This window comes from Schistocerca cancellata, chromosome 3 (genome assembly GCF_023864275.1).
Source record: "Schistocerca cancellata isolate TAMUIC-IGC-003103 chromosome 3, iqSchCanc2.1, whole genome shotgun sequence".
Classification (NCBI taxonomy): Eukaryota; Metazoa; Arthropoda; class Insecta; order Orthoptera; family Acrididae; genus Schistocerca; species Schistocerca cancellata.
This window is the reverse complement of record NC_064628.1, coordinates 606,461,689-606,488,953: the sequence shown is the minus strand read 5'-3', so window position 1 is coordinate 606,488,953 and position 27,265 is coordinate 606,461,689.

Sequence of the window (27,265 nt, the reverse complement as noted above, 5' to 3'; positions counted from 1 at the left end):
TTTGTCCAATGAATACCAGTTTATCATCTGCATTTCTTCTTGGTGTAGCAATTTTAATGACCAGTAATATACACTCCTGGAAATGGAAAAAAGAACACATTGACACCGGTGTGTCAGACCCACCATACTTGCTCCGGACACTGCGAGAGGGCTGTACAAGCAATGATCACACGCACGGCACAGCGGACACACCAGGAACCGCGGTGTTGGCCGTCGAATGGCGCTAGCTGCGCAGCATTTGTGCACCGCCGCCGTCAGTGTCAGCCAGTTTGCCGTGGCATACGGAGCTCCATCGCAGTCTTTAACACTGGTAGCATGACGCGACAGCGTGGACGTGAACCGTATGTGCAGTTGACGGACTTTGAGCAAGGGCGTATAGTGGGCATGCGGGAGGCCGGGTGGACGTACCGCCGAATTGCTCAACACGTGGGGCGTGAGGTCTCCACAGTACATCGATGTTGTCGCCAGTGGTCGGCGGAAGGTGCACGTGCCCGTCGACCTGGGACCGGACCGCAGCGACGCACGGATGCACGCCAAGACCGTAGGATCCTACGCAGTGCCGTAGGGGACCGCACCGCCACTTCCCAGCAAATTAGGGACACTGTTGCTCCTGGGGTATCGGCGAGGACCATTCGCAACCGCATGAAGCTGGGTATGGTCCCGCACACCGTTAGGCCGTCTTCCGCTCACGCCCCAACATCGTGCAGCCCGCCTCCAGTGGTGTCGCGACAGGCGTGAATGGAGGGACGAATGGAGACGTGTCGTCTTCAGCGATGAGAGTCGCTTCTGCCTTGGTGCCAATGATGGTCGTATGCGTGTTTGGCGCCGTGCAGGTGAGCGCCACAATCAGGACTGCATCCGACCGAGGCACACAGGGCCAACACCCGGCATCATGGTGTGGGGAGCGATCTCCTACACTGGCCGTACACCACTCGTGATCATCGAGGGGACACTGAATAGTGCACGGTACATCCAAACCGTCATCGAACCCATCGTTCTACCATTCCTAGACCGGCAAGGGAACTTGCTGTTCCCACAGGACAATGCACGTCTGCATGTATCCCGTGCCACCCAACGTGCTCTAGAAGGTGTAAGTCGACTACCCTGGCCAGCAAGATCTCCGGACTTGTCCCCCATTGAGCATGTTTGGGACTGGATGAAGCGTCGTCTCACGCGGTCTGCACGTCCAGCACGAACGCTGGTCCAACTGAGGCGCCAGGTGGAAATGGCATGGCAAGCCGTTCCACAGGACTACATCCAGCATCTCTACGATCGTCTCCATGGGAGAATAGCAGCCTGCATTGCTGCGAAAGGTGGATATACACTGTACTAGTGCTGACATTGTGCGTGCTCTGTTGCCTGTGTCTATGTGCCTGTGGTTCTGTCAGTGTGATCATGTGATGTATCTGACCCCAGGAATGTGTCAATAAAGTTTCCCCTTCCTGGGACAATGAATTCACGGTGTTCTTATTTCAATTTCCAGGAGTATATATATATATATATATATATATATATATATATATATGTGTGTGTGTGTGTGTGTGTGTGTGTGTGTGTGTGTGTGTGTGTGTGTGTGTGTGAAATGATAGAGAGAGGGGAGCAGAAAGAGAGAGAGAGAGAGAGAGAGAGAGAGAGAGAGAGAGAGAGAGGGAGAGAGAGAGAGAGAGAGACAGCTGGAAAGAGATGAGGAGGGGACTGAGAAAAAAAATGTTTTTAGGTATTTGAGAATTTTTTAATGTTACGTTTCCTAGTGGAGGTTGCATGCTGCAAACAGTGTTTTGTTGGACACTGTAGTATTTTCATTCAGACTTTCTTTTCTTGAGTCGTTGTTTTTTGGATAAATGATAGTTTTGATCTACTGTGAGATTTTGTTGGAGGCTATTCCTTTTTCTGATGATCTTAAGATCAGTCTCAACGTTGTTTCAGTGGTGGTTTTCTTGTATGAGATTATTTGCCGAATGTCGAGTGTGTAGTGTCACTTTTTAAGGCTGTGAGATGTTCAGAGTAGCTCGTTTTGTAATTTCTGGTGTTTAACTACAGATTAACTGTTAGCTTCCAGCTTTGGAAAATCTGTCTGTGGGAGGTGTTCTTAGGGTTTAGTTTTTGCTGTGCCACGTTGATTGTGGGGAATGATATTTGTAGTCCTGGTTTCTTAACATTTAGTACAGCCGCGAAATATCAGTAGAATTTATGAGTCATCTCAGTTCATATAATAAGATTAATTTAGACAAGTTAACGTATCCAAGGCAGGAGGGGGAGACGATGATATAGGAGGGTGGGTGAAAGACTGAAAGTCTTGGTAGGTTCGTCACATTGCGACATTTCTGGTGTAAAAGTAGGTCGGTGGAGATGTTAGGTGAGCAGGCACTGAAGAAACACACAGTGGATTTACAGTGAATGGCAAGCGAATAGTTGTGTTACAGAGTTCGAACTTAGCTGCCATTGCCACGGACGCCTTTACCGCCTGCTGCGGCTCCCACTGTAACACTGGAATCACACGCTCCCGTTAATCTTCTCTTGTTGAATTAGCTCGGAGGTCGGCTGTCCGCTTTGATATATAATTGTATATCGCCGTGAGCAAAGGCACGTCTTCTTAAATAACGAGTTCCCAGGATGTTGACGACAAGAGGAAACGCATTCCTGTTGGATCGCAATAAAGGCGAATATATTCCTGTTTAAAAGACTCCGACAGAAAAGTGCGGGAATGCTGACTCAACCCTCATTTTGCCTTCCTCACAAAAAATTTGGAATGCGCACACGTTCGAACTCTTTTAACACAGAACATTGTAAATCCTTTTACCCACTCCCTCTTTGTAATGAAGCATTCATACTGAGCGTCTCCCCTCAGTGCCATTGTCTATATCTCTCTCCCACTGTGTCCTTTTTCTATCCATGATTTACAGTACTTCCCACTGCCACTATCTCCTCTCTCATATCCTGTGTCTCAAATGTCATCTCGATGGGGGGGGGGGGGGGGGAGCTGAACTTATTTTTTCCCTAGAATCACAAGTTTCTAATTTCGATTCAAAATGCGCCATTCCCCATATATACGTATTAAAATTCGCCGTTCTAGGAGTTTCCATTTCCCCTTCTCCTTTACTGCTACTGTCACTCACTAAACTCGGATATATTCTGTCACTTTCGCTCCTAGTGCTAATGCCGTCATCCATCTCAGTTTGACTTTTACTGACACTATCTCTCTCCCACTGCCTCCTCTCTCTTCCACCGTCTGTGTCTTTCTGCTACACTTTTTCAGCACAAAAAAGAGCGAATATGTTAGCATGGCAAAATTGTTGGTGAGAAGGGTGAAACAGAGATTAAGACAACTCCTTCCCGACTTCCTCGTCAGAGTCTTTTGAAGAAGAACATATTTCCTTTCTATGTGCTCCGACAAGAGCATTTTTCGCTGTTCCCTTCTCTTCCCTGTTACAGGCCATGTATTGCTTATATGAAACGAATTCTCTAGGTCTTTAAAGTTTTGACAGTTGATTAATACTGAAGCGCCAGAGAGGCTGGTATAAGCAAGCGTATTCAAATACTGAAATATGTAAACAGGCAAAATATGGAGCTGCGGACGGCCACTCCTATACAAGATAACATGTGTGTGGCGCAGTTCTTAGATCGGTTACTGCTTCTACAATGGCAGGTTATCAAGATTTAACTGACTTTGAAAGTTGTATTATAGTCGGCGCACGAGCAATGGGATACAGCGTCTCCGAGGTAGCCATGATGTGGGGATTTTCCCCTACCACTATTTCAGGAGTGTACCGTGAATATCAGGAATCCGGCAAAGCATCAAATCTCCGACATCGCTGCTGTCGGAAAAAGGACATGCCAGAACGGGACCAAAGACAACTGAAGAGAATCGTTCGAGACAGAAGTGCAGCCCTTTCACAAATCGCTGCAGATATCGATGCTGGGTCATTAACAAGTTTCAGCATGCGAACTATTCAACAAAACGTCATCCATATGGGCTTCCAGAACTGAAGGCCCAGCCGCATATGTTACTTACAATCCGCCTTGATGACTGCACGACACAAAGTTTTACACCTCGCCTGGACCCGTCAACACCGACATTGCTCTCTTGAAGACTGGAATAATGTTGCCTGGTAGGACGAGTCTCGTTTCTACTTGTATAAAGCCTATGAATATGTACGGGCATGGAGACAACCTCATGAATCCATGGATCCTGCATGTCAGCAAGGAACTGGTCAAGGTGGAGGAGGCTCTGTAACGGTGTGGGACGTCTGCGGTTGGAGTGATATGGGACCTGATACATCTAAATACGACCGTGACAAGTGACACGTACATAAGCATCCTGCCTGATCACCTGCATTCTTTCTTGGCCATTGTGCATTCCGACGGACTTGGGCAATTCCAGCAGGACAAGGCGACACCCCACATGTCTAGCATTGCTACAGAGTTGTTGCAGTAACGATCTTCTGAGTTTAAACACTTCCGCTGGTCACCCAACTCCCCAGACATGAACTTTATTGAGTATATCTGGGATTCCTTGCCACGTGCTGTTCAGAATAGATCGCCACCCATTCGTACTCTTGTAGATTTATGAACAGTACTGCTCGATTCATGACATACTTTTGCTGAACTAGACTTTAATTCGTCTTGTAAAATTACATCATTGCCCAAAAGTCATGGGTAGTCACAGGAGCACGAACCAGCCGTGAACGGTTTCTAAAGCCGTGTGACGGCTGTTTTAGTGAGGCTGAAGTCTGAAGATCTGATAAGCTCCATACCGCTCACACTGGTTAAAAGAGAAATGTGGAAACTACACTACCTTGGCCACTAGGCGAATATCTCTCTGGATACCAGTCTACTCTGTTTGGTGTATACTGTGGCATCTTCCTTGGAAACTGAAGGCCAGTTTACCTGATGTTCGGGTACAAGTGCCCTGGAAACGCCAGACGCAACAAAATTGACATGTTTTCGACAGCGTTTACCGCTAAGCTTATTCGATACATGGAGCTCTGGAAACTTCAAGGCTATATCTATATACAGAACGGATGTGGCTTAGCGGATGGAGTGTGTTAGTTTACTGTTAAAGCTAATAGTTGTGGTTTCCAGGCGACAGCTATATCGAGATATTCAGCTGGGACGTGCAGGGAAAGTGGTGAGGTAGACCAATCTGAGCACGTCTCTATGGTTGGTAATGGGACTGCTGTGCGAAAGAGTACCAGGAATGTAGACGGGGATACGGGAGCTGGAAGGGAGCAGAGTCATTTTTTGTTAGATTGGTGTTGGCTTTTCTACGGTGGAGTGGGGAACGTGGAGGGCACTGATTACGCTGCACATACGAAGAGCATGGAGATCTACGAGGAATCTCGGAGCGTGGAGAGACGCCGCATCGTCTGCGTGACGGACGCGAACTCGTGGTTAGTTTACATGTAAGAGGAAGGAAACTTTTTGGGTGAAGGATTCGAGGACACGTAGCTGCTATTGTGACTAGTTTCCAGGAGAACCAATGAATTAGTAACAGTGTTACAAAGACACAGAAAATTTTAGTAAATACCAGGAATTAATGGGTATTACCATTAAACTTAAGAATTAGGTTCAGTAAAAGAGCTTCATTCTCAATTTACATTGACATGCCTTATTTGTAGGTAGTCTCTCTTTTAGGCGCTTTAGTCTGGAACCGCGCGACCGCTCCGGTCGCAGGTTCGAATCCTGCCTCGGGCATGGATGTGTGTGATGTCCTTAGGTTCGTTAGGTTTAAGTAGATCTACGTTGTAGGGGACTGATGACCTCAGATGTTAAGTCCTGTAGTGCTCAGAGCCTTTTGAACCATTTTTTATTTGTATTGTTTGAAAGATACTGCGCTTTTGAGATCTACTAGTAGTCATGTGCCTGGCACTAATTCATTAGCCAGAGCGCTCCATATCATTCAGATAACCAGGTAATATTGGTTGACTATATTGCCTGTTTCACAAATGCACATAATGTATGGTGGATGCGATTTGACTTATGCAGCTGTTCTTCTAACCCCCCCCCCCCCCCACAACACTTTTTTACCTGCATCATCTCATAAGACTATGTGTATACGCCCGAATCGCCCTTGATTATGCTTTTAATTATCAGTATCGTCTTAGTCTTGTTTTTTTAATACGAATGCCTCCTTCTCCATGCTCACTATGTTTCAAAATGGTTCAAATGGCTCTAAGCACTATGGGACTTAACATTTGAGGTCATCAGTCCCCTACACTTAGAACTACTTAAACCTAACTAACCTAAGGACATCATACACATCCATGCCAGAGGCAGGATTCGAACCTGCGACCGTAGCAGCAGCGCAGTTCCGGACTGAAGCGCCTAGAAGCGCTCGGCCACTGAGGCGGACTTACCACATTTACCGATCAGTGCATACTCACTTGAATTTACGATCTGAAATATCTGAAGGTGATTCTGTAGACAACCAAAACCAATCAACATTTTTTAGTTGTCTGATGCTTAGACGGCAAAGACTTTTGCATAATTTTTTAAAACTTTATTAAACTGGCAGTCTATTTCAGGGACACTTCCGTACACACCTGAACACATCTGTACACACACATACCCACAAACGTAAGTTTTTCACCTCAATACCCTTATATTAGTTAAACTTTGTATGATTACAACGTACACACGATTCCAAACAAATGTTTAACCATTTACGTGTCTGTGACTGATTACCTGAAACTGATAACGGCATGCAAATTCCAGACTTCGTCCCCGATGAACAGTAATTACTCGTAGTATGGATAGATGAACAAGGGATCTGCTGTGGAAGCCCATTTGCTGAACTGTCATGGAGGAGATACTTTTGGTAACTCCTTAGTCCATATCAGCTGCCACTTACTCAAATGCTGCGCGTATACCAGCCCGTATGCATTTCCGCAGCCATCGTTCTCCATGTTATTTATGGACCGTGGTGCACCACAGCTGCCTGAGCGCCATTTGTAGTTTGTACTGTTTTGTCGTGCACAGTTTACTTAAACCATGGCGCTACCCAAACAATTTGCAAACATAGCCATTTCGAAAATACTTCCAGCCTTGGCCCAAAAGGCAATGATCGGGCCGTTCAGGGCTTTGGATAAATCACTCCGTTTCCACTTTACGACAATGACCGTAATGTATCTAAGGAAACACTAATACACTACACAACAACAGCTCAGATAGTACGTCTTTGCACGAACCTTAAGTGCAGGTGGTCATTCAGACGGCGAGGTAGAAGATATGATCCAGTCAAAGGGACGTCAATGAGAACAAGAGGTGACCGAGACGCGTAACCAATGGCATCCCATACCATCACGCCGGGTGATACGCCAGTATGGCGATGACGAATACACGCTTCCAATGTGCGTTCACAGCGATGTCGCCAAACACGGATGCGACCATCATAATACTGTAAACAGAACCTGTTTGATGACGTTTTTCCATTCGTGCACCCAGGTTCGTCGTTGAGTAGACCATCGCAGGTGCTCCTGTCTGTGATGCAGCGTCATGGGTAACCGCAGCCACTGTCTCCGAGCTGATAGTCCATGCTGCAAACGCCGTCGTATTGTTCGTGCAGATGGTTGTTGTCTTGCAAACGTCCCCATCTGTTGACTCAGGGATCGAGACGTGGCTGCACGATCCGTTAGAGTCATGCGGTTAAGATGCCTGTCATCTCGACTGCTAGTGATACGAGACCGTTGGGATCCAGCACGGCGTTCCCTATTACCCCCCTGAACCCACCAATTCCATATTCTGCTAAAAGTCATTCAATCTCGGCCAACGCGAGCAGCAACGTCGCGATACGATAAACCGCAATCGCGATAGGCTAAAATCCGACATTTATCAAAGTCGGAAACGTAATGGTACACATTTCTTCTCCTTACACGAGGCATCACAACAACGTTTCAGCAGGCAACGCCGGTCAACTGCTGTTTGTGTATGAGAAATCGGTTGGAAACTTTCCTCATGTCAGCACGTTGTAGGTGTCGCCACCGGCACCAACCTTGTGTGAATGCTCTGAAAAGCTAATCGTTTGCATATCACAGCATCTTCTTCCTGTCGGTTAAATTTCGCGTCTTTAGCACGTCATCTTCATGGTGTAGCAATTTTAATGGCCAGTAGTGTATATCTTGTTAAGTTTGAGACAAATTTCCTTGCAAGTAAACGGCGAAAGTGTATTTGTGTTTCCCATAATTTTCAGTAAAATGTGATCAGGATATATCCAAGTTCCATAATATAGAAGGAATTCCACATGGCTGGTATTGGATGTGACTACATGGGACGTTCAAGAAGTAATGCAACACATTTTTATTTCCCGCAAGTTACAGTTGAAAAAAAGCGGAATTTGCTGTGCTTGCTTCAGCCCCTATGGTTTCATGAAGTTCTGATAGGTGGCGGACTTACACTTACCCTTAAAATGCCTGCTGTGATTGAGGTATTCCAAGCACAGAGCTGTCATTGAGTTTCTTTTGACGGAAAACCAGAGCATCGAAGAAATTCATAGGCGCTTACAGAATGTCTACGGAGATGTGGCAGTGAACAAAAGCACGACGAGAGTTTGGGCGAGGCGTCTGTCGGCAACGTAATAAGATTACGCAAACCTGTCGAGCCTTCCATGTGCCAACCGGCTGCACGCAAATGTGACTACTACCATTTTGGAACATGAGGAGACTGTCATTCGAAGTGATCGACGGTTCAAAATCAGACACCTCGTTGCCCAACTGGACATATCTGTGGTTGGCAGTGTCACAGTCTTTCATCATTTAGCGAAACCAAGGTGTGTGCCCGCCGGATTACTCGCCATACGAACTCTTATCTGTTTGAACCAGTAAACGACACACTCCCCGGGAAGCAGTACGCGAATATGGGGAGGTTATTGATGCAGCAACACTTTGCCTTGACGTTGGACAGTAGATGGGTACCAAAAGGAACCAGTGGTACCAAAAGGACATACAGGGCATTCAGATAAGGTGGCTTAAGATTATGTTCAGAAACGAGCCAAAAGACTGGGGAATATCTACAACTACTTCTACATCTACATCCATACTCCGCAAGCCACCTGACGGTGTGTGACGGAGGGTACCTTTAGTACCTCTATCGGTTCTCCCTTCTATTCCAGTCTCGTATTGTTCGTGGAAAGAAGGATTGTCGGTATGCCTCTGTGTGGGCTCTAATCTCTCTGATTTTATCATCATGGTCTCTTCGCGAGATATACGTAGGAGGGAGCAATATACTGCTTGACTCCTCGGTGAAGGTATGTTCTTGAAACGTCAACAGAAGGCCGTACCGAGCTACTGAGCGTCTCTCCTGCAGAGTCTTAAACTAGAGTTTATCTATCATCTCGTAACGCTTTCGCGATTAGTAAATGATCCTGTAACGAAGCGCGCTGCTCTCCGTTGGATCTTCTCTATCTCTTCTATCAATTCTATCTGGTACGGATTCCACACTGGTGATCAGTATTCAAGCAGTGGGCGAACAAGTGCACTGTAACCTGCTTCCTTTGTTTTCGGATGGCATTTCCTTAGGATTCTTCAAAAATGGTTTAAATGGCTCTGAGCACTATGGGACTCAACATCTATAGTCATAAGTCCCCTAGAACTTAGAACTACTTAAACCTAACTAACCTAAGGACATCACACACATCCATGCCCGAGGCAGGATTCGAACCTGCGACCGTAGCGGTCGCGCGGTTCCGGACTGAGCGCCTAGAACCGCTAGACCACCGCGGCCGGCCTTTAGGATTCTTCCAATGAATCTCAGTCTGGCATTTGCTTTACCGACGATCAACTTTATATGATCATTCCATTTTAAATCACTCCTAATGCGTACTCCCAGATAATTTATGGAATTAACTGCTTCCGGTTGCTGACCTGCTGTTTTGTAGCTAAATGATAAAGGATCTTACTTTCTATGTATTCGCAGCACATTACACTTGTCTGCATTGAGATTCAACTGCCATTCCCCGCACCATGCGTCAATTCGCTGCAAATCCTCCTGCATTTCAGTACAATTTTCCATTGTTACAACCTCTTGATATACCACAACATCATCCACAAAAAGCCTCAGTGAACTTCCGATGTTATCCACAAGGTCATTTATGTATATTATGAATAGCAACGGTCCTGTGACACTCCCCTGCGGCACAACTGAAATCACTCTTACTTCGGAAGACTTCTCTCCATTGAGAAAGACATGCTGCGTTCTGTTATCTAGGAACTCCTCAATCCCATCACACAATTGGTCTGATAGTCCATATGCTCTTACTTTGTTCATTAAACGACTGTGGGGAACTGTATCGAACGCCTTGCGGAAGTCAAGAAACACGGCATCTACCTGGGTACCCGTGTCTATGGCCCTCTGAGTTTCGTGGACGAATAGCGCGAGGTAGGTTCGATCGTCTTTTTCGAAACCCATGCTGATTCCTACAGAGTAGATTTCTAGTCTCCAGAGGAGTCATTATACTCGAACATAATACGTGTTCCAAAATTCTACAACTGATATGGTGTATTGGTATTCTCAATAAAACCAACCTGTTTTCAGAAAAAAAAATGTGTTGCATTACTCATTGTACGCCGCTTCTACTTTTCAGCGCTGCGCTGTCAACCCTTCCATGGCTTCAACCAATCTCGTAAGGGCGCAAGTCCCTCCCTTGACAGGTTTTTAACAAAATTAGCGCGAGCTGGGGTAGCAGGAAGCTATGGGAGCGTCCTGTTTGCTTTCGCTGCGGCCGCGACAGCAGCCGCAGGACCTCCTGGTGACCCGCTGCGCGCCCCTCTGCAGAAGAAGTTGATGCGATTACTGGCGGCGGCCGCTGTCGCAGCCAGGAGCTTCCAGCCCCCACCACCCCCGCCCTCCAGCAAACCCCCCTCCGCTGGCAGCCGTCGCTAAGTGGCTGGCGGGAGGCGGTGTGGGTAGTTATTGGACATAATATGGTTCACGTGATGAAGCGGTAAATTAATCAGCTACAGATTGCCTGCAAATTTCACAGGTACCCGGGACCGATCGATCAGTCTGTTCCGAGCACTTGCTACAGAGTGCCGATGCAGAGTAGTTTCACCAATTTCCCGCGTCATACTTGTTTTTCAGCAAAATTTCATATTAAGCACATCGCTGTCCTTCGTTAGGAATAGATTACAGTTATTCAATTCTGAAAAACTGAAGCGATGAAAAAGTAGATCCTGCTATTTCTGATGCAAACAAACGACATTTTCCAGCACAAAAATGTGTCGAAAGTTGAACGATGATTCCATGCATCTAGGGATTCTGATTTTGTGTGGCTATTCTTGCACATTACGCTAGCATTTCTGTTACTCGGTGACCCAACAAATTACGTGCTTTTTCACACAGCTTTAAACGAAACATAGATTTCCAACGTGACACACAAACGAGCCACTCTATGTGTAAAAATCCTTTAGTAAGAAACTGGAATGAAATCAAATTCTTTTTGACATAGAGATCATCACAGAGAAATCACGAGCTCACTTGCCGAAGTCTTATAACGATTCGCAAGGGTTTAGTGGTTCATAGCTATTTTCACTTTAAAATTTCACTAAGACGCGGCAGCTACCAGCACGAGTCCGCAGCTCGTGGTCACGCGGTAGCTTTCTCGCTTCCCGCGCCCGGGTTCCCGGGTTCGATTCCCGGCGGGATCAGGGATTTTCTCTGCCTCGTGATGACTGGGTGTTGTGTGATGTCCTTAGGTTAGTTAGGTTTAAGTAGTTCTAAGTTGTAGGGGACTGATGACCATAGATGTTAAGTCCCATAGTGCTCAGAGCCATTTGAACCATTTTACCAGCACGAGTCGTTAGACAGTCGTGTGCAGACATGTCTGTATCCGGACACTGAATATAAGTGGATGTGTTTTACGAGGGCTGCCCAGAAAGTCAGATATTAAAGCAAAACATTTTTTTTCTCAGCCAAGAAAGAAAAAAAAACATAGCTACGAATGCGAAACGTTACTTATGTATTATTTGAAGTCTCCTGAGTGAGCGCGCCAAGTTTCCGCCACTTCCGACGGGTGGCGTAGCTGCAGGACAGTTTCAAAATGGCGTCTGTAGGTGATGTACGTTACAAGCAACGTGCCGTCATTGAATTTCCCTTTGCAGAAAAGGAAAGTCTAGGGAATATTCACAAACGCTTGTGCAAATTCTTTGGAGTATCTGCTGTCGACGTGAGTACAGTTAGTCGTTGGGCACGGAGGGTGAGGTCATCAAAGGGCGGTTCGGCGGAGCTCCACGATTTGCAGTGGACTGGGAGACCATCCACGGCGGTTACACCTGACAGCCCTGACCTAGCTCCCTCGGACTTCCACCTGTCTGGGCCATTGAAGGTTGCCATTCGTGGAAGACATTTTTAGGACGATGAGGAGATGATTTACACAGTGAAGCACTGGCTCCGCCACCAGGACAAGGATTGGTACCGACATGGCATACACGCCGTCGTTTCGCGCTGGAGGTAGGCCATAGAACGGGATGGAGATTACGTGGTAAAATAGGGTGTGTACATAAAACGGCATTCTTTCATGTGTGTAATTCCCATTATGTTCAATAAAGAATTGTTGAAATGCACAAAAATGCAAAGACTCAGAACAACCGCCAGGAACACCTTCAACTGTTCCCCTGTCAGCCATCTTGTTTTTACACCCTCTACTGTTCCACTGAACTCCATGTTTTTTTTTTTTTTTTTTCAGCTGGTAAACAGTGAAACTGTGACAGTGACAATGACAGTGACTGCTCAATATATAGTGTTTGACAGTGATGAAGATGAGGAAAAAGGAAACGTAAGTGAAACATAATGCAAATATGCACACACGCACACATACACACACACACACACATAGAAATAACAATTTTCAAATCGTACTTTTGGCTGAAACAATTTATCTACTTTAAGATGTAAGTGTTTGCCGATGACAAACTGTGAAACAAAACAGTCACTGTAGAAACACAATACATCAGAAAAACCACACCATGTGGTAAAGAGGTATGAATTCATAATTTTATGTGTTTTTTCAAATATATGTGATTACAATTTAAAAACTGATAGTTACATGTATACGAACAGTAAAGAACATTGTTTATCTTTAACAGCCATAAAATAAAAGCCCACTGAAGATGCTGAAACTGCAGAGAAACAGGTTTGGGTTAAAAAACAACATTTTGTTTTTCTAAAATCGGACCCTATCCAAAAACATATGTATCGTTAAAGCAAACACGGAAAAAGGAGCTTCAACTACAAGATGATTAACTCGTACAAATAGTTTCGCATCATAAGTAGATAATTACAAATGCGACTGAGGAGAACAATTTTATTTATTAATAAAATATTCGAAACATTCGACCATAGAGGACAAAAATAAGGAAGTGTTTTTCTCTATTTATTTCAATGACTGAATGAATATCACCACTTACAAGAGAAATATTATTTTATTTGGGAATTAAACTTGTCTTATCGGCTTCATATAGAATAACTAGCAAATAAGTTAGAGACACATACAGAAAATGCGTATTAGAAATGTAGTCAGTGAAACGAAATGATCCGATTACGGAGCAGAACGGTACGTATGACGAAAGAAGACAAATGAAAGAACCAAACCACATGTTTACTTTTTTCGGCAGTTATTATGAAGGAGAGCTCGACAGGTCCTCTGTATACCAAACGTTATAGAACTTGTTACAAATTCAGAGTGCCCAGTTGGTAGACAGCAGTAATTCTCTTGCGACTTACGGCTTAAGTTACCTATGGTATGTGACATAATGCAAGGTGATCGAAATAAAGGGGCGTGGCAAGCAATACACAGTTAGGAGAAGCGGACGCTTTCTCCAACAACGAAAACAACAACAAAAATTACAAGTAGAAAATGGTTCAAATGGCTCTGAGCACTATGGGACTTAGCTTCTGAGGTAATCAGTCCCCTAGAACTTAGAACTACTTAAACCTAACTAACCTAAGGACATCACACACATCCATGCCCGAGGCAGGATACGAACCTGCGACCGTAGCGGTCGCGCGGTTCCAGACTGTAGTGCCTAGAACCGGTCGGCCACCCCGGCCGGCTTACAAGTAGACAGAAGGTGTGAAGGGATGTTACATTATGCTCGAATCTTTCTTGAAATGGAGGAAAATATTTCTGAAACTGCACGTCGTAAATAAAGTATTACTTAAAAAGGAAATGTGAACGACGGATTAGCTGGAGTAATTGAAAAATCAGACGGACATCATAAATGAAGTGCACAGTAGAAACTGAGGAGATAATGAAAAAAAAGAGATATCAAAAATTGTTTGTAAAAATGCAAGGTAGCTGAAACATGTGTTCAGACATTCAGATACTGTTAACTTACAGCCGGGAGCAAAATAATAGAGAAAAAAATTATAGGGATCATATGAATTTTGAGACGTATAGTAAGACACGTAAGTAACATATATGCACCTAGGTGACGATGAATTGCTGGCAGAAAGTAGTGGGCGATGATGTGACAAAAGCGAAACAGACGAAGAAAATAATTCAGACAAATTTGATTTGATTCTACATGGAAGTATCGGTTGGTGGGATACGTATTGTAGTGAATATTGAGTCATAATCTTCATTTAGAGATTCGGTGTTCTACGCTCAAAAATGGTCTCTCGTCATTCTGTTCCACCTGTATGTCCGTACACAGTCTGTGGAGATGACAGCCGCACTTATCTTTTACATAGGTGAGGCATCAGCGCGTTGAACGGTGTTGAACGACATTTGCTGGAAGACCTCCATAAAGATATCGGCTGCCACCAGCTGAAGTGCGCTACGGCCTTCGCGTCTATCGGCTCCTAATATTTTCCCGGTCTCTAGAAATGTGACGACGATAGACATGGATGGCTACATGTGATGACGCACGTAAATAGTGTGTATCGACACCTTTTCATTTTCCTGTTGGGAGAGTAGTTTTATTGCTTTGGTTTTTGGAAAAGTGAAAATAATAGAGGGCGTGTAGCCGTTTTTATGTCAGATTGCTACTCCATTTGATGGCACTAGAACGACCATCGCCAGATCCTCGGCCACACTAAACCTGGAATCTATTACTGATCATGTCAGGATTAGCCTCAATCTTCTGATGAACCATTGCGCACTCGCAAAACAGCGGTCACCTCAATATAGCGAGAACCACTCAAAAAAACACAGAAACTACGGCTCTTGCGAATAGAAGTAGATTCAGGTGGAAACCAAAGCATGATCTCCACACCTACCTATCCAGATACTTTGTCACAATGTACTGCTATAAAGCTCTGTTTTAGATTTACACGCAAGACCGAACACATCCATGATGGTGGCTTCTAACGATTGATGATTCTGTTGCATTCAAACGCAAGTAGTGGGCTTGAGTTACAGTGAGAGTATGACGATTCGCCGATCTCTCTAAGGTGAATATTACTCTAGCAATACTTTACTCCCATTGTATCCGCATACATAAAATACCCCACGTAACAAGGATACCTCTAGCAGTTTACATGTGAATCAAGATGTCACAGCAATATTTCCTTCTAAACATGAAAACCAAAACAAGATCGAATTTTTTTGTTGGTAAAACGTATAACTGTTTTACCTAGCATGACCGAATTGCGTTTTCTCATGTTAATTGATTCCTCCATTGCTACTTGGTAGAAAAATATTATACATAATTATGAAAATATTACATTAATTTTTGTTTACTACTAACCGCCATCATTTCACTGTCATCCTACAAAATACAGATACAAAATACAGAGTGTAGAAAAACAGGTCAGAAACGCTATGGATGTGCTTTTGACGTCATAACATTACAAGAAATTCGTATGTACATAAGTGTGAAAATCTTTAGTTACGGAGCTATGAAAGAAATTTCCTGTAGTGAGTACTGGTTATGTAATTAACCCCAAATGTCTATTTTTGCTCACTTTTGGGCTTCCGTACCTTAGCCGGTAAAAAGAGAATCCGTACAGGATCACTTTGTTGTCCGTCGGCGTTGTCTGTGTGTCCGTGAGTCTATCTGTGCAACTGTTCAAATCTCTTTTTCTTAGGAAAGGGTAAGCGTATGAAGCTGAAATTTATGTCACACATTAAGGTCTACGGTCTCTTGGAAATGTAAAAAAGTGAAGCTTCTAAGTGAATGCAATCAAAAGATGGGTCACTTACATCACATATTTTGATACTCGCAAAATTCACTCAAGGCCTACAGGGTACTCACGGCTGACCTAGAATCATGAAATGTGCAAGGACAAAAGGTCTGTCCGTCTGCTTGTTAAGATCTCTTTTTCTCAGGAACGGGTAAATGCATGAATTTGAAATTTATGTCACATAAATGTATAGTCTCTTGGCGGTATAATAAACGTTAGCTTCGAAGATCAAAAGTCAAAAAGTCAAAAGATACGGCCGTTTATCTCACATATTTTGATACCCGCAAACCAACTCATCAAAACCTCTAGGGCACTTCAGGTTGGCGTAGATACATCAGATTTTGGGAAGAAGCAATGTTTCATGTTGCAACAAAAGGCAAACATTCGAAAATTGTTTACTTGTAATTACATGTTTTATATCGCAGGAAGTATATTTATATTTCACTTGCTATCCGACTTCAAACTTGAAAATAAACGTACTCAAAGGTGTTGGAATTCCTGAGACAGATACTTTGCTAGTATCACTGTCGATAACAGGTGACGATCATCTTGATTCCCGTAATGGATGCACTGTCTGTATACTTAATTAAGTTTGTACGGAAGCCTTAGAGCGTAAGTCCTTCTCGCACCAAGTTAATTCTTTCCTTTACACTTGGTCATGGCGTTAGTTCTGTGTTGTCTGCCTGTCGTTTGTTCTGTGTTAGAGAAACTTCTATCATAGGATGTATTCAGTGTCTGAAATGACGGATACGCGCTTACGGCGTAATAGACGTGAGTGTGCTCGCGGTATGTCAATTCTGTGCTGAACGTTACCCTCGGAGACAGTAACCTTGTGCAAGAATGTTTGTACGACTCCACCAACGCTTGGGAGCGGCAGGCTCATTAGAAAAGAGAGATGCAGATGTTGTACGAATGCCTGCCCTTGAAGAACTGATTCTTCGTATTGTGGGCGAAACTCCATCAATTACCACAAGCAGGGAAGGCGTTAATTACATGACGAACTGGAACAATCTGCATGAAAACCTTCTGTACTACCATCTTCAACGGTTGCAAGGATAAAATGACGTAGAGTTTCAGCGAAGAATAACTTTTTGTCGTCACATATTCGAAGAGCGTGATGTTTACTGCAATTCGTAGGGTATGCCTTATTCACTGACGAGGCAGATATTTCACGTGATCGGATCTGCAGCTACCACAAAAATTACGTCTGGGCTTTTCAAAACTCTCATTAGGTGCGACAAGACAGGCATCATCAGCAGTTTAACCTCAACTTGTCGGGTGGAACTTGACATTGGTATCTACGTTTTTGTGCAACGTCTTACTACACAAACATACATACAGTTTCTCAGATATGACTTTCCTCATTTAATTGATGTTTTACGTCGAGACATCATCAAAGAACATATTTTGTGCTGGACGGTACTCCAGCTCATTTCACACAGGCCGTTCGCTTTTTTCCCGATAACCAGTTTCCGAACAGGTGGATCGACTGAGAGTGATCTATAGCATGACTTTGCGGCGGCGCGGTTCCTTTCGCCCTTTTTACCAACACCTACATGTGAACTCGTCGCAGCAGATCGCTGGTAGGAAAGCCGAGCAGACACCTACCGTACTGCTATCCGTACCAGGCTGCAAATAATGTAGCTATTACAGAAATCGGGGAAAGGTCTTAATTTTGAATGAAAGGTGGAAATACTGGAAAAACTTCGATATATTATTAAGTTGAGCATTACACGTTCACTGCCAAGCCTATGCTAATGCTAACACAGTCACGCACAAATCCTTTCATTAACGTTAGCAAGTTTATGGTAACGTATTTCCTGAAATCTGAACAGCTACTAAGCACAGATTGTTCTTAAATGAAAATGCTCGCCATACTATTAAGTTTATCAGTGTTTAATGCACTCAGGTCTTTAGTCACCGATATGCTCAATATGTCACGCGGAATTACTTTTTAGCATATACGCATTTAGTTAAAAAATCCGTACTTTCTAAAAAAAACCACAATACATTTGCCTTCACTTTAAAACGCTTTTGAGGAATGTAGCACAACTAAAACAGGCAAACTATAACTTCCTTCGGAGCTCATACTGCGCACGCCCGCACCATTGAAAGGTTGAGCTCCGACTCTTTAGACTGCTTTAAACATTCTATATCTCCAAGAGAAAAGACGCGTGAAGAATACTCCATTCTGATTGGTCACTTTTCTCTAAGGCCAATGGAAAAACATTATTCTCTCGCGTCATCCCGCGCTTTTCATAACTAACCAGTCAACAAATAAAACACTTTCGAACTGTACTTTTTCCCGAAATAACTATTTAACATTCTGATATTTTGTTTATATCTTACGTTAGTAACTATTTTCATTTGCACTCGAATTAGCTTTCCTTTTACCATAAATTTACTTAACATATGATACAAAATTCCCAACCTCTGCATTCATAATGTCTTAAAAATTTCTCACGCTAGTTCGTACAGCGTTCATCAGTAGACCAATGATCTACATATTTACTTTAGACTAAATTCATGTATCATTCACACTACTAATGGGATATAAAAAGCTGTACAAACATAAATAAACCAAAAAACAAATCCTTCAAGAAATAAACCGTACAATTCACAAAAACATTCCCTTGACCTGTATCTTGAATCTCTCTGTGCACTACTGCACTCTGGTGGATGAAAATTAGAACTACGTACTCGACTGAACCCGCTTCAGACTATCTGTCACTGTGCAAGCATGAGTCATTCTCCCGATAAACAGGTTCTAGACAGTGCTTGTCACCAGATTTGAATCCAATGAAACATTTTTTTTTCCTTTTGGGACATTTTAAATCCTTGCTGTATTAAAATCCCGTACCCAACTTGAAGTTCTTAGGAATCGTATCCAAAACTGATCTGACCAAATACGGAGCACACCAGGAGTGTACCACAATCTATAATTATGTAACACAGGCTCAGGGGATCCATGGAAGCAGAAAGTGGTCAATACGAGCAATTTTTGTAGATATAAATATGTTTCGTAAATATATACCTTTTGTGCCATGAATAATAAATCCTTTCATACCTCACTAACGAAGGATTTTCGTACGAACATTTATATAAATGTTATGTAATATTTTGATGTCGAGAACAGAGTGTTAATGTTTCTGACATACGTTTTTACACACCTCGTATATGTTACAGAGGGGACAAATGGAGTCACCTCTGCTTGAGGTCACGATAGCTGATGCGGACCTGTGAAGTGTCTTTGACGCTTGTGAAACTTCATTAGATTTCTGTCATTTATTTACAATGGTTACAAGCTGTCAAGCTGTCATTCTTTTGCATCAGTCTCAGATGGTGCTCCATTTAGCTGCAGGTTCGATTATAGCTGACGTCTATTGAGTCAGCTCAGCATTTGCCTGTCCAGGTGAGGTTGTTAGCGACCATGCCGCCGCGGGGGTTGGCAGCGAGCAGGCACGACCATCGCCCAACGTGAAGTGGTCTCGTGTTAGCAAGTGGAGTGTCCTCGGTCCCACTCTGAATTCTACGATGACTCTTGATGACCCATCAGTAGCGCAACTGGCATCGGTAATTGCATGGCATGGACGGTTGATCCCGTTCCTATTGGCCTAGTACCTTGCCGCAAGCAGAGGCACCTGTGTGCTGAAGAGGAACGTGGATACCAAGAGACCCTGTTCCTGGCATCAGCGTTGTAGTTTAGTGCTGGCATTAATTACCCTGCAGTGTGATGTTGTTAAAAGGCAGTCAGTTCCTCCCTCAGTAGGTGGTAGGCAGTGAGCAGCAGAAAGTTGATTAGGTGAAGACCATCGTCTCGAGCACATCTTCGGCTAGTTTACAGACTGTGATGGAGCACCCAGGACATAGATTCACTATAGTACCGCAATCATGGAATCGAGTGCTACCACTGCGAATGCCATCAGTCCCCACAACATGTTCTTCTGTATGTCTCACGAGCTAACATATATGCTTGTCTCCTTCCCTTTAGCTTCCTGACTCAGTCTTCTTTCTGCAGAAAGCGTATTCTCCGTCGGCAGACGGTGTTGTAATGTATCGAGTGCCTGACCCATTTGCGACATAACCGGCTCACCTTCCGCCTTTGTCTTCGGCCTATCTTGATTTTGCCTGTGACAGTGTTAAAGAGTTCTAATACAAATTTCTAATTTCCTACCCTTTACTATTCTGTGGCGTAACAATATGTTACCTATCTCTTCGACTAAAATTTAAGAAAAACGGACTGGATCAGTGAACACTGAATTAGAATGTATGCCCAAGTAAGGTTTGTATCCAAATGTGACTGCCGTAGTGCAGTCACTGTTTACGTTTTCACTTTGTGTACACTCTTTATTTTCTATGTTATTGTACGACACAATGGCAAATGAAAGTTATCAAGTGGTGTCTTTCATACATGAGTCATCGAACTCTAAACTGCATTGTTATCCTAATGTCATGGCCGATGATTCTGTCCACTTAGTAATTGCTTCAGATGGTAAGATTAAATTTCTGCCACTTTGTAGATTGCTGTCGTTTCTTACGTTATAAGCTTTGAACCGTTCAGTATTAAACAGATATCATTGAAACAAAAGTAATTTATTACTTTTAACCCTTAAATGCGTTATGTTACTGAATACACTATTTAATGTAACCTCGTTTATATTTCCATTTTTTTAAAAGAAATAGGCAGTGAAAATAATCCAAGACGTTTGGAAGGCGATCCGACAGTCTGATAGCATAGTGTAGTTTTAAATGAGGCTGCTCTTCCAACGATGAACCGTTGTGTCCAAGAAACAGCATCTCATTCACAGATTCGCAGGCGCTACAGTTTGGAACCGAGCGACCGCTACGGTCGCAGGTTCGAATCCTGCCTCAGGCATGGATGTGTGTGATGTCCTTAGGTTAGTTAGGTTTAATTAGTTCTAAGTTCTAGGCGACTGATGACCTCAGAAGTTAAGTCGCATAGTGCTCAGAGCCATTTGAACCATTTGAACAGATTCGCACTAACATTGCTCTGTGTCACTACAGCACAAGTCTCGGAACGCAAGATAATGTGAAACAGGTAACAGTTTAACAGAATAATGGCTGTTTCATCACTTAGTATGTTCCTGCCCTGGGATACGGAGGTGACTGGTTGTTAATATTAAACTATACAGTATCCTTACCACATAATACTTAGACTCAAGTGAATTGGAAAGTATGTTACCATGTTTATAAGGGTATAATTTCAGAGGAGGAGGAGGAGGAGGAGGAGGAGGAGGAGGAGGAGGTTAGTGTTTAACGTCCCGTCGACAACGAGGTCATTAGAGACGGAGCGCAAGCTCGAGTTAGGGAAGGATGGGGAAGGAAATCGGCCGTGCCCTTTCAAAGGAACCATCCCGGCATTTGCCTGAAACGATTTAGGGAAATCACGGAAAACCTATGTCAGGAAGGCTGGAGACGGGATTGAACCGTCGTCCTCCCGAATGCGAGTCCAGTGTGCTAACCACTGCGCCACCTCGCTCGGTGTATAATTTCACTAAAGTTTATATTATTTACAAAGTGTACAATTGAAGATGTTCCACAGTAATTAGCAGTAGCCTGGCATGGTGGCCGAGCGGTTCTAGGCGCTACTGTCTGGAACCACGCGACCGCTCCGTTCGCAGGTTCGAATCCTGCCTCGGACATGGATGTGTGTGTGATGTCCTTAGGTTAGTTAGGTTTAAGTAGTTCTACGTTCAAGGGAACTGATGACCTCAGAAGTTAAGTCCCATAGTGCTCATAGCCATTTTTGAATTAGCCGTAATTTCTTCGCAAACAATGTAATTTTTGTGACTGTAATTGCGATACGTAACTATTTGTAATATGGACGCTGTGGACATATTATTCTTTCAACGTTCTGAGTGTTTTGTACATTGTAATAAAAATGTTAATCATGTTGCTAATGTTTTTAATGACATACTCCTACGCAGTCGTATTTTAGGATATTCTTACTCTACGGAAAGGGTGCTTCTGTCGATAGCGTTTTGTTTTCCCGCTTTTGTACGATTTTCCTTTCCTGAAATGTGCTATTTTACATTTCTCTGTCACTCACTCAACAGAACGTAATTAAGGGGAAGCGTATGAGTTCTCGAGTGAAGTTTTACGACATCTTCATTACGTATATGCATTATTTAAACACATTTGCCCTAAGAATAGCGCTCGTATTTTGTTTTTGTCGGGTTGTTCCACTAACTGTATGTATCATTCATGAGATTTTTATTGGTTGCTTCTTGCTTGAGACGGCTCTTTGAATTTTATGTTTGCATAACCATCACTGAAACCATATACCGCGTATTTCCTAATAAACAAGCCATTAGTCATTACATCGTAATATTGTTCGTGGTACGTCCACATGTTTAACTTCTTTTCGTCCTCCACCTGCACTGGCCAATACACATCCGCTAAACAGGTGATCATATATTTACAGTAAGTGAAAAATAATCTTGCGCTTGTGGAATAAGTAATCAAGAGCTGTAGCGGCTGGTCGAAGGGAACCTGGATAACATTGTGGGTAAGCGTTCTGGGAACTCTGCTGTAGTATAGCCGTAAATTTTCCTACTAAAGAACGGATGAGCAATACGATTACGCAGAGGCGCACATCAGGGGGCGTTTGGCGTTTATGGCATTAGTGGCTGCAGGCATTACAAATAATTTTAAGAACCGTAAACAACTATTGGTTATTAGGAGAAGGAAAAAATGGCATGGTATCTAGTAGACACACTGAATTTTCAGCTCAATGTATGAAAACGCGGAAAACAATGCTCCACCTTCTAAGGCACTGTATGTGGCGAACAAGGTTTCAATGGGTGGAAAAGAGCCGCTGGGGTTCAGTAGTAGTGTTAGAAAGCTGTTACGAAAGCAAAAGAAGCTTTGCCACTCAATAGGGTTAAATTTCCTAAGAAAATTAGGTATTAAGTGACATCGGTAAGCAGATCTAAATCATCTATTATGGAATTCAGTGACAATATTGGAACCGAAACGGAATATAACAGAGGGATGACTGAAATACTTGATTCGGTCTTCCGACATTGTTACACCGCGGAATGGTTTAAAAAGGTTCCTCGTCTCAGTGGTCACAAAAGCACCAACTGGCAGGTGATGAGATTACTGATCGTGGAGTAGAAGATCAACTAAAATCGGAAAGCAGTGGAAAGTCATCTGGATCTGACGAAATACCTGTGCGATTTTATAGAGATTACGAGGAACAATTTTCTCCTTTTCTAGCAGAAGGTCATCCATCGTAGCTCCCTGGAACAATGATGGGTATCGCACGACCAAAAAAGAAAATAACAGTAGGTCATTCTCGTTTTCAAGACTGATCGTAAGACAGATACACATTATTATAGGCTTGTACTGAAGACGCTGTTAGAAATCATTGTACGTATTTTATACTCATGCATCATGACTTTAATTGGAAAGCGAAAATCACCTCTGCAAAAATGCAAATGTATACCGTAAACAGAGGTTTGCGAAACAGTTCTCTATACTAAAATTAAACTCCGTCCGAAGAGGCCTTGGAAGGCCCAACGATACCGACCGGCCGCCGTGTCATTCTCCGCCCACAGGCATCACTGGATGCTGACATGGCGGGGCATGTGGTCAGCACACCGCTCTCCCGGCCGTACGTCAGTTTACGAGACCGGAGCCGCTTCTTCTCAATGAAGTAGCCCCTCGGTTTGCCCCACAAGGGCTCAGTGCACCCCGCTTGCCAACAGATCTCGGCAAGTGCTAGCCGAGCCCGACAGCGCTTAATTTCGCTGATGTGACGGGAACCGGTGTCACCACAGCGGCAAGGCCTTTGGCAGTTCTCTCTACTCATTTACGAAATCCAGGGCGCTCTAGACAAGGGCACACAAATTGATTAGTGTTACTTAATATCAGGAAGGAATTCGTATAGTAAACAAAATAAAAGTCAAATGAGTATTGAACTGGATTGTTAACTTCCTGCATAATGGGACGAAATCGATAAATTTAAAGGTAAATTAGGGAAATGGCAAGGAAGTAATACAGAGCCGTTATGGTTTACAATGTACAATATGATTCAGCGGCCCCTACCGCTGGGTTTTATGCAATCCATAACGCCTTCAGATACCAAACGCAAGAATCATGCACAAACTACTAGTCATACATAAAAAAGAAACAGAACCTTTTTATAGGAAATTTAAGGTTGTTAAATTTTGTACTGGGGTACGTTCTCGCTGGAGACCATAGTTTCTAAATTATTCAAGGAAAACCGAAAAAAGTGACCGTCAAAGGCGGCGATTTTAGTAACTCGAAAACCATGGCCTACAGCAATAACGTATCCCAGCACAAAATTTCCTACAAAAAGGCCCTATTCATTTTCTCTTTAGAGTTAATAGTTTCCAATAGCGAGAGAGAGAGACTATGAAAATCTTGTTCGTAGTATTAGAAGGCGTTGTGGGTTGCATAAGATGCAGAGGTAGACGCAGGTAAATCGCTCTGTATATAAATGACATAATGGACAACATCGAAAGCTTTATCGAACTGTTCGTAGACACCAGAAGGCTGCAGCGAAATGCAGGGAGATCAGCGGAAGGAAGGTCAATGATCGGTGTAGGACCTGTAGGATGACCCTGGACACAAATATTCGTAAATGTAACGAATTGAGCGTATATCTGTTAATGTTCGCTAAACTATTGGCACTGAATCACTATAAACACTAACAACTGTCAAATACCTAAGAGTATATATCCGGAGACATCTAAAACTGAAAGAACACACAAAACTAAGTGTAGGAAAAGCAGAGGCCAGGTTGTGATTAATTGGAAGAACCCTAAGGAATTGTAGTTCACCCCTGAGCGAAGTGATGTAGAAAACACTGGCAAGAAGTTTCTTGAATTCATCAGTCTGCTACACTTCGACGTTTGAATTAATAACAAGATGGTACGAAATGCGATTCACTTTCACAGGCGATCACTTAGTAAGCCTAGTGTATTATACAGATGCGTAACAAACTTCTGAGACTGTAGGTACTATGAAGAAGATTCGGGTAACATATTAATTCCTCCAGACACATCTTGCGAAATGGCCATGACGAGAAAAACTGGAAATTCTAGTTCATACACAGTTTTATGTACAGTCGATATGTCCACCCAGCACTGACGAATGGAAAGTGGACTACGATAGTAGTACCGGAAGAATTCGCTGCTCATCTCGTAAGGTATCGTGTTGTGTAGAGGTGTAAATGTAGATACAGATGTGGTATGGGAGGATGAGTTATATAGCTCTCGTCTAAGCAGAAGACATAATTAACGTGAAGTTAGTTATCAGCGACTCATCGAAGTAAGGAAAACCTTTCGAACCATCCAGGGTTCTCGGTAAGGATGCGACTGTCAATGATCTGCAGAGGGCGTACCTCTTCAGAATTAAGCGAAGGAAATTTGGAACTTCATTTACGGTGTACTTACTTACAAGCCTTGTAAAATGTTCTTCCATCAATAACACAAAAATGGAGATGTCTTGTACTTAGGTTTATATGTGGAGCAGAGTAATCCGCTCTTAAAGTTTATAAAATCATATACAACCTGTAGTGACGTCTTATTTAAAACTCTCATTATGATCAGAGATAGTGTGGACCTCTTGACCTCTACTGTCCTGAAGACATATCCTCAGAAATGTTAGGATTTCACTTCTGAGATGCAAACGGGACTCTGTGTATTCCACAACGTTCAGAAAAAAAGGCATGTACAACCAAATAAGTTTCTCTCTCTTGTCTCTACATAGCCGATGGCACCAACAGAACTTAACACGCGCTTAAGGGCAAGAGTTACTGTTGACCGGAATGATGACTGCCCTGTACATAAATATATAAGATACATGCAGATTTCCCTCCGATTTGCGTATTTCGAGCATGATTTTCCATTAGGTTCCTGTCGTTTGTTTGTTATGTGATTACAAAACAAATAACAATGTCGCATATTTTCTAAAATACTATTGTAGGTTTGTGACACACGACTAGTCTGACACTTCAATGTGTACATTTAATAAACAACAGCATAACTAGGTAACTGCATTTGATACACCAGCACATATCATGTAATCTAAGCTCAAACATACGCGGAAGCAACGTCCATAGTTAAAACGAGATATTGTTCGACACTCAAGTGCATTTCCCTTGACGCACTGAGTGTTTTATTTTTGCAATTATGTACTTTTAACGTTATTTACGGATCTCTCTGGTGGAAAATGATGGAAGTCTGCAAGTTCTACAAGAAATGAGAACTTGTAATTCCGTGTCGTCTCCGTGAGGAAATGAAAGCAATAACCCAGGGCTGCACACCGGACATCGCAGTATCAGCAAGTTTTCAGCAAACTGGACATCAGTAAGGAGCTGCGTCTGCGTAATTCAGTGTCCTCTTAGCTATTAATGACAGCTTTAGATGCGTAGCTGTTACTGTTTCTTCAAGCACATTGACATTTGTGAAAAATGCGAGGCCTTAGAAGAACGGCCTAAGCGAATCCGGAAGTCTCAATTGCTTGAGTCCACGCTCTAAGGACACGTAGAGTCGATTTCTGGCGTTAATATGCGTTTTAAATACGGTTATTACAGACTGTATAAAATGTCTGTACCAGTGTCCCAGAAACGGGAGATTAATTATGCCAAGAGATGACATATTCGCAGCCCCAAGGACATCCCATTTTGTGTGACTGGAAAGTCAGTGTTGAACGAAGCCAAGACACTGTCAGGAAGCTTCAGCAGGTACACGAAAATATGAATGGCCTACAGCTCGTCGATATCTAGGAGCGAAGTTCCAATGAGTTTACCAAGCGATGTGGCTTAGTGGTAAGACCCAGAACTCTCGTTTCTGAAGACTGCAGTTCAATTCCCCGTCTGGCCATCCAGACATAAACATTCCGTGGTTTCCCTAAATTGCTTAATGTAAACACCGAGAGGTTCTTTTGAAAATGAATGATTTCCTTCCCCTGTCATAGACTTGCCTTGCGCCTTATGCAAGACACTGGTTGCTGTTTGTTTATATTTTCTTTACCGAAGACATTTCATTACTTTGAGTCCTGCCATCAGATGCTGTTTATTTATTATTCTGTCTCACTCAGCATTAGCAGTCAATTTTTGATGGTAGTTTTAAATATACAACACACTGTACAGCAT